Raw genomic sequence first — 7,860 nt, forward strand, 5'->3', positions numbered from 1 at the left:
TGTACGAAGTCTTGTGTAAGACTTCCCTCAAATCTGGATCTGGAGGTGATTATCTATTAGGAGGAAATGCATTCACAATCCATAACGTATAGGGAAAGCAAGAGATGTCTCCTTATTTCTAATGATATCTGCTGGAGTTCAATCTTTAAAAATTTCTACTACAATTATGCTAACATGTTTCCAATGTTCCTGGCATTGGTGGTCTTGGTATACACAGGTACCTCACCTTACCACCACCATAGTGTTCAGGACTATCTCTCCATCCCAATCCCTATGTCACTTCCTGTACACCTCCAATTTCCTAATCCAGTATTCTAGTTGTACCCAGAGTTTGTTATCATTTGATATTTTCTATGTCCTTGTTATGTTTCCGCAATACAGTACAGGTGAGTGGAATCATCTGGGACTTGTCTTTCTCCCTTTGCCTTTTTTCACTCAGTGTAATTAATACCCCATGTTTGAGGACAATCTCAAGGGAAGGGAAAATTTTGATAGGAAAGTAAAATATTGGGGCTTAGGATATTGGCTAAAGAAAAATAAAGAAATTTCATTGTGTGTGAGTCACAGATTTTAATGAATCTTTCTATTCACACAAAATTTATCTAATGAAGAGGACAAAGAACTGAATACATGCCAATAGTTTCCAACCCTTTCATTGGCCAATATTGTCAAATCCATTTACTATTGTACCTAACTAGTATCACATCCCTCTTCAGTGGATGAGCGAATCCCTTATGTGTGTGTGAAGCCTTGGGTCTGATCCTGGACATTTGAAGCAAACTAACACAAGAAACCCTGAAGTGCTCTCCATAATAGCTTTACAGATAGGGCTGGCATGCCCCTAAGTTTAACTTTAATATGATTTAATTCATGTCTGATGGACATGCTATGAGTCGTGGTCATTCTCTCTATTGATCAGGCAGTAGGAGTCTGGCCAGATCATTTTGAATTCAAATGTTCCTTTCTTTGCAAAGTAAGTTCTGTATGGCTCAAAGCCAAACTGAAGTCTGAGCTTTCAATGAGACACAGAGAAAAATCTACTACTTGAGATGTTCCAGGTAGGGAATTACTATGTGAGACTTCTCCTCTCCCTTCCTGTTCGGTTTTTGGGTCACACCAGGTGTGGCATTGTGCTCAGGAATCACTCCTGGTAGGCTCGGGGGATCATATGGGATGCTGGGGTTGACTTTTGCAAGGCAAATGCCCTACTCACTGTGTTATCACTCCGGACCTCTCTCCTCCTCCTTATAAAAGGTACCTGCATACTAGGTCAACCAATCAGTGTAATTACTTTAGTCTTTTATTCACTTTAATTAAAATTTTCTTCTAATTTTATAATTCATTGAGGTAACAATGAAATATAAGAGTGTAAGGGGTACAACATTGCCACATAATACCCACCACCAAAGTGCCAGTATCCTTCTACCAGTGTCCTTAGAACTCTTCCCATTCAGACTCTTGTTTTTCATCACTTTTTAATTTTAAGGTGGTGCTCCCCAGTGGTACTCAGGACCTGGGGGTGACTCTTAGGAAAACATGATCCAGATGTGGTGGGTGCTTTGACCCCAAGATGCTGTCTTGCAGTATGGTGGGTGCTCAGACCTGAAGACTCTACACAATGGTGTTCAAAAGGCTGAACCTCATTCATGGTTCCCATACACTCTAGCTATCTCTAGCACTGATTTTTTGTTATAAGGTAAGGATCTTATTCACTAGACTATCTTGCTGGCTCCTCTGCTAGCAATTTTTGGCTTCCTGGGACCAGAGAAATGCCTGTGAGGACTTCTGTTAATTTATTTAAACTAGGAGTCATTATTTTTTAGGGGGGGGAGGGACACCAATGGTCCTCAGGGATGACTCCTAGCTCTGTGCTCAGGAACCACTCCTGGCAGGGCTCAGGAAATTATATTTTGGGTGCTGTGGATCCAACCCGGGTTGGCCATATGTAACTATTGTTGTACTATTGCTCTGGTCCAATAACTCACTTGTGTTTGACCTGGACCCAAGTTTCTCAAACTGCAGGATCAACAGGTACCTCTGTTCTACTCCTAAGAAAACACTCGAGTTCATTTTAATATTTGTGTCTATATAGGCTTAGTATGAAGTAAAATAAAATTTGTGATTTTGGGGAGCAGCAGTCCTCCCAAACAGTGCTTAGGAGGTTTGGGGGTCCCACTGGTGATTCTTTTGTTTTATTTTGTTTTTGATTTTTGGACCACACCGAGAATGCTCAGGGATTACTCCGGGCTTTGGGCTCAGAAATCGCTCCTGGCTCGGGGGACCAAATGGGACACCAGAAATTGAATGGAGGTTTGTCCTGGGTCAGCTGCGTGCAAGGCAAATGCCCTACTGCTGCGCTATCACTCCAGCCTCCACTGGTGATTCTTAATCAACTAGACTGATGGTTCAGTGCAGGGGCTAGAAGATGTGATGTTCTGCCCTGCAGTGCTGGGAATATCCCAGGCACCCCAGCAGTGCTAGGGAGCCTCCACGGTTTTCCAAGCAATGTTCAGGCAACCATATGGGTCCTGGGAATGAAACCTGGTTTGGGAACATGTTAATTACTGTCAGTACTCTAACTGCTATACTGTCTCATAGTAACTCCTCATCATTTTTTAGGCCAACAGCAAACCTTAGAGAGATTTTATTACTTTGTTTTGGGGCTACACTAATGGTACTGGGGGACCATATGGTATTTAGATCAAACCCAGTTCTCAGGAGATCATAAGCTATTGGGATCAAACCCTATAAGCAATTGCTCCAGCCCTTTGAACCAACTCCTTTGCCCCATCAGAGATAATTTTTTTTTTGTGTTTTTTGGGTCACACCCGGCAGTGCTCAGGGGTTATTCCTGGCTCCATGCTCAGAAATTGCTCCTGGCAGACACGGGGGACCATATGGGACACCGGGATTTGAACTGATGACCTTCTGCATAAAAGGCAAACACCTTACCTCCATGCTATCTCTCCCGCCCCATCAGAGATAATTTAAGGCTGCACCCAGCTGTGCTGAGATACACAACAATACTCAGATCAATATCAACAGTCTCTGCCTCCTGCTTTTAGGTCCTTAGAGAAAAGGCAAACACATTGTATGGAAATGCTCTGTGAAGAGAATGCTGAGAGCTGAAGAGATTGGTTGGTTGGGACTTTTTATTGTGCCTAGTCTGGGTACTGAGTACTGGATGTCTGGGAGCAGAGTTCCTTCCTTAAGCTTCTCTCTCTCTCTCTCTTTTTTTTTATTGGGGGGGGGGAGTTTGGGCCACACCCAGTGTTGCTCAGGGGTTACTCCTGGCTGTCTGCTCAGAAATAGCTCCTGGCAGGCACGGGGGACCATATGGGACACCGGGATTCGAACCAACCACCTTTGGTCCTGGATCGGCTGCTTGCAAGGCAAACGCCACTGTGCTATCTCTCCGGGCCCAAGCTTCTCTCTCTTTCCCTTCTCCCTGTCCAAACATGCGTCCACATAAATAAATGACGCGATGTTCTCAGAGCCCTAAATAGAAACATTCCACTTAGAGAGAAGGACAAACCTGGCACAGACATCACATACCTGGCAGAGCACTAGATATAACTTAGCAACGTACGTGTGTGTGTGTGTGTGTGTGTGTGTGTGTGTGTGTGTGTGGTCCCAGACTACAGAGCTCATGGGACTTGCAAGGCACACAAAGATAGCATTAGAAATCAAAGTCATGGCCTCATTCTTGCAACGCAAGTACTTTTGGACTTTGGACCTTCTCTGAGTAAAATAGTTCCTGTCTGTACAATCTACCTGGCCAGCAAGAGCTCAGGCCATAAAATAGGAGCGTTGGCCTTTCTCCATCCTGCATGGGAGCTGAGCAGAGATGTATTCTCAGACTTCTTTCTTCTGTGGTAACAAGTTTACAAAGACAGAGGGCATATCCTAAGTGATTTATTCTGGTCATCAGGTGAACTGTTAAAGGACTTCTGGATTATTGGGGCCAGAGAGATAGCGCAGCAGTAGGGCGTTTGCCTTGCAAATGGCCAATCCAGGACCAATGGTGGTTTGAATCCCAGCATCCCATATATGGTTCCCCCGTGCCTGCCAGGAGCGATTTCTGAGCAGAGAGCCAGAAGTAACCCCTGAGCACCGCCAGGAGTGCCCCATCCCCCCAAAAAAGGACTTCTGGATTCTTGAGTGACAAGTACAGAATGCCTTCCTGTGCTGTTTCCCTCCCATTAACTCCTGCCACTTTCTCCTCCACTCGACCAGAAAACAGAAAAATAACATCATTCTGGGACAAGGTGAGGGGCCAATGCACCAGCTGCACAGGATTGGTGTGTAGCCTTTCTGGGTATGCTTTCAAGGTAAGTAGGTCCTTTTATCCATCCTCCACTCCCAAACCCCACAGTGATCTACAAGCCCATCCCATGCCAGGAACCTCCCACACCCCTCCAGCACCCTACACATTTTGCATTTGTAGTTGGCATATAATTAATCAAGAATCCATCGTTCCCACACCTAATTTTCACGTGGTTATTGTACTTAACGTAATTTAATTAATATTATATAAACTGACAAAATGAATGCTAAAAATTTCTTCTAAATACTGCATGTTTTAGAGGTGAGTCATACCAAAAAAAAACAAACAAAAAACAGAAATAAAACTAGATATGAGTGAGAGCATCAAAAAAAAATGGAGATAGATCTGTACTCTATAGATCATGAACTCAGGGCTTCAGAGTGACCTTTCTATAAAGAAATGAAGCTAAACATCTTCTCAGTATAGGATAGTCCTCCTACTGGAAGGGCTCCTGGTACCACATGGTGAACTCTACAAGCAAAGAAAGGACTTGGTTCCACACTGAAAGATTGGAGGAATATTTATGTAATTTTATAAGAATGAAGTGTACAAGACACACATAATTTAAAATGATTATTCATTTTGCTTGAGGCATGCTCACTGCCAAGTTTGATTGTTTTATTAGGGATTTGGCCAATGAGACTGGAGAGACAGTACAATGGGCAGGGCTCTTGCTTTCATCGTGGCTGGCCTTGATTCTTACCCCAGCACCCCATATGGTACTCTGAGACTTCCAGGAGTGATTCCTGAGTGTAGAGCTAGGAGTGAGTCCTGAGCAATGTCTATGTGACCTTAAAAAAAAAAAAAAAAGGGAATCTGAGTGTTGTTCTGTTGTTGTTTTTAGTGACGTGGGGCCAACTTGCCAATTGCCCTTCAGAGAGTGAGGCTCGTGAGAGATACTATAAAGTCTATAGAACTTGGACTTGGTCTTAAAGAAAGGGCAGATCAGGCAGATTTTGTGTTGTGATGTACACAGCTCTAGAGGCCACACCCTCCCAGTGGAGTAACACCAGTCTCCTAGAGCTCCGCTCCTTTTGTTCCCTCAGTGTAGTATCTCTTCACCCACTCAAACAAAAGCAGCTGTGAGCAGGGACTAGACGGCTAGAGGCAATGACTCCAAGGATCAAAGCACACGCTATGCCCATAGTTCAATTCTCCAGTACCCCTAGTTCTCCAAACACTGATGGGTATGCCCCCTACCACTCCCACCTACCCCAAAAAGCAAAGACTAGGAATTTCTGTTTCTGTTGCATTTCCTTAGTTCTGGCATACCATAAGCTCTCAAGTAATATTAAACTGTGAATAAATAAGGGCCTTGTAAATCCCAAGAGATTTCTAGGTGTGTGGGGGGATGGGAGGCGCTCACGCAACTGCGCGTGCTCCTGCCATCTTCATTTTTTTTGGGGGGGGGCACACCCGGCCTTGCTCAGGGTTTACTCCTGGCTGTCTGCTCAGAAATAGCTCCTGGCAGGCACGGGGGACCATATGGGACACCGGGATTCGAACCAACCACCTTAGGTCCTGGATCGGCTGCTTGCAAGGCAAACGCCGCTGTGCTATCTCTCCAGGCCCGATCTTCATTTTTTCAAGGGAGCTTTAGTTTCACAGAAAACTTGAGTGGGAAGTATTGAGCTTGTCCTCTAGACCTTCTACTCTCACATAAGCATATCGTCCTCGTTATCAGTTTCCCCCTCCGAAGGAGTGCATTTGTGACAGTTGAGGAAGGTTCAATTGTTATACTTATCCAGTCCATAGGTGACTAGTGATGTATCCATACATAGTAGTGTACATGATATGGGTTTGGAAAATGCATAATGGCAGGTACTCCTCATTATAATATCATGCAGAGTATTTTTCTTTCTTGACAAACCTGTATAGTCTGTAATATATGTATTTCTCCCTCTTGGCAATGCTACTGATCTTTGTCTTGTCACCATAAAGCCTTTTTCAGAATGCCATAAAGTTGGGCCCGGAGAGATAGCACAGCGGCGTTTGCCTTGCAAACAGCCGATCCAGGACCAAAGGTGGTTGGTTCGAATCCCGGTGTCCCATATGGTCCCCCGTGCCTGCCAGGAGCTATTTCTGAGCAGACAGCTAGGAGTAACCCCTGAGCACCGCCGGGTATGGCCCAAAAACCAAAAAAAAAAAAAGAAAAAAAAAAGAATGCCATAAAAGAATGCCATAAAGTTGGAATCACAAAGAATGAAATCTTTTTTTTTCTTTTTTTCTTTTTTTATTTTATGGGTCACACCCCGCAGCGCTCAGGGGTTACTACTGGCTCCATGCTCAAAATCGCTCCTGGCAGGCTTGGGGGACCATATGGGATGCCAGGATTCAAACCAATGACCTTCTACATGAAAGACAAACGCCTTACCTCCATGCTATCTCTCCGGCCCCGAAAATGGAATCTTTTAGGTCAACTTATTCACTTAGAAAACTCCATTTCAGAGCAGGAAATCCTAAATGGAGCAAGGAAAGCCTCTTCAACAAGTGGTGTTGGCACAATTGGATAGCCACTTGCAAAAAATTGAACTTAGACCCCCAGCTAACATCATGTACGAAGGTAAAATCCAAATGGATTAAAGACCTCGATATCAGCCCCAAAACCATAAGATATATAGAACAGCACATAGGCAAAACACTCCAGGACATTACAGGCATCTTCAAGGAGGAAACTGCACTCTCCAAACAAGTGAAAGCAGAGATTAACAGATGGGAATATATTAAGCTGAGAAGCTTCTGCACCTCAAAGGAAATAGTGCCCAGGATACGAGAGCCACCCACTGAGTGGGAGAAACTATTCACCCAATACCCATCAGATAAGGGGCTAATCTCCAAAATATACAAGGCACTGACAGAACTTTACAAGAAAAAAACATCTAACCCCATCAAAAAATGGGGAGAAGAAATGAACAGACACTTGGACAAAGAAGAAATACACATGGCCAAAAGACACATAAAAAAATGTTCCACATCACTAATCATCAGGGAGATGCAAATCAAAACAACGATGAGATACCACCTCACACCCCAGAGAATGGCACACATCACAAAGAATGAGAATAAACAGTGTTGGCGGGGATGTGGAGAGAAAGGAACTCTTATCCACTGCTGGTGGGAATGCCGTCTAGTTCAACCTTTATGGAAAGCAATATGGAGATTCCTCCAAAAACTGGAAATCGAGCTCCCATACGATCCAGCTATACCACTCCTAGGAATATACCCTAGGAACACAAAAATACAATACAAAAACCCCTTCCTTACACCTATATTCATTGCAGCACTATTTACCATAGCAAGACTCTGGAAACAACCAAGATGCCCTTCAACAGACGAATGGCTAAAGAAACTGTGGTACATATACACAATGGAATATTATGCAGCTGTCAGGAGAGATGAAGTCATGAAATTTTCCTATACATGGATGTACACGGAATCTATTATGCTGAGTGAAATAAGTCAGAGAGAGAGAGAAAAACGCAGAATGGTCTCACTCATCTATGGGTTTTAAGAAAAATGAAAGACACCCTTGT

The sequence above is a fragment of the Suncus etruscus genome, chromosome 7 (genome assembly GCF_024139225.1).
Source record: "Suncus etruscus isolate mSunEtr1 chromosome 7, mSunEtr1.pri.cur, whole genome shotgun sequence".
NCBI lineage: Eukaryota > Metazoa > Chordata > Mammalia > Eulipotyphla > Soricidae > Suncus > Suncus etruscus.